Consider the following 1598-nt stretch of genomic DNA (forward strand, 5'->3'; position numbering starts at 1 on the left):
AGTCTTTTACTCTTTCCTCTTTCCGTGACTGGGCAGCATTTCATCCTAACCAATCACTTGTGGTGTTACAAGGTTGTGAATAATAACAATAGCTTGTGGCTTGTGCCTGTAATCCCACCACTCTGGGAGGCTGAGGCAGGAGGATCACAAGTTGGAGCCCAGCCTGGGCAATTTAACAACTTAATGAGACCCTGTATCAGAAGAGGCCAGAGATGTAGCTCAGTGTAAAGGCTTTGGGTTCAACCCTCAGCCCGGGAAAAAGAAGGAGAGGAGGAGGAAGAAGAAGAGGAAGAAGTGGAGGGTGGTAGACAGAAGATAAAATGCCACACTGCTCCATGAAAGCTTCTGCATTGCAGTGATGCTCGTGAATGCAGTCTTCACCCAGCTGCTGCCAGGAGGGAGGGATTCTGGGTGAGCCCCACCCACCTGCCCGCACTCTGCTCAGCATCTCTCTCAGGGAGCTTTACCTCTCGTTTCAGAACGGATCCCCAGAACATCAAAACACGAAAGTGCTAGCCTCTGTCTGTTTATTGTACTCAATTTTAAGCATCCTTTTTTCCTTTGTACTGGACACTGAACCCAATGAGCACTGAACTACATCCCCAGCCATTTTTATTTTTTACTTGGAGACAAGGTCTCCCTGAGTTGTCCAGGTTGGGCTTCAACTTGCAAACCTCCTGCCTCAGCCTCCCAAATAGTTGGGATTAGAGACATGGACTATCACACCCGGCAAAGTAACCATTCTTTAAATTGTCCTCACTTTTTTTGGCACTGCTTTTCATTTCTGCTTATCTATTAGAAACAAGATTTTTCCTTTATTTATATTTTCTTGCTGTTGCTCATTCTTCACCATTTTGCGGGGATTGACAAAGTCCCGCAGAGCTGAACACACTGGCTCGAAGTCTCCAACTAGGAAAAATCAAACATTCAGCCATGAGTCTTACTTCTGTGTCCATAGAGCTGTTTCTGCCATTCTTGAGCTCTGTGTAAACAGACTTATATACTACATATGCATGTAAGTCGGCTTCCTTCACTCAAAATAATGTCTGTGCAATTCTTCAACGTATTCCGATGGATTTCCACGCAGTTACTCTTCTCTGCTGTATCCTTCTGCTCCTTCAGACCCACACCTACGGGTTCTGCTCCCCACTGGCGCTCGTACCTGCTCCCCACCTCTCTGCACTGTGCCTGTGTGCCTGGATGGGTTCGGCAGTTATTTCACAGGCCTCCCAGCTCCATGGTGCTCTCCACGCCTTTCACACTTCGCCGCAAGCCCTTCAGCGGCTCCCTGTTGCCTCCCAGCTGGCCCCTGCACATTTGTCTTCCTGCTCTCTAAGCTGCATTAACAGTAGCTTTTCTGTTTCTCAAGGGACCTTGGTCTTTGCTGCCTGGAGTGGTTTGCACAAGCAGCGTCCTCTGCCTGAACATCGTGTCCCCTAGTTAACTCTCCTGTAGCTCGACTCTCCTGAACACACGCACCCACCTGCCGCCCTGGGGAGTGCCTCCCCTCCTTACAGTCTCAGGTAACTCCCCGGCTGCTCCCTCCTACATTTGATCACGGTTAGACGTTTCATACTGCTGGGAAGGTTTTGTGAAAT

Source organism: Chinchilla lanigera, unplaced genomic scaffold, assembly GCF_000276665.1.
Source record: "Chinchilla lanigera isolate Chin_1 unplaced genomic scaffold, ChiLan1.0 scaffold00054, whole genome shotgun sequence".
Classification (NCBI taxonomy): domain Eukaryota; kingdom Metazoa; phylum Chordata; class Mammalia; order Rodentia; family Chinchillidae; genus Chinchilla; species Chinchilla lanigera.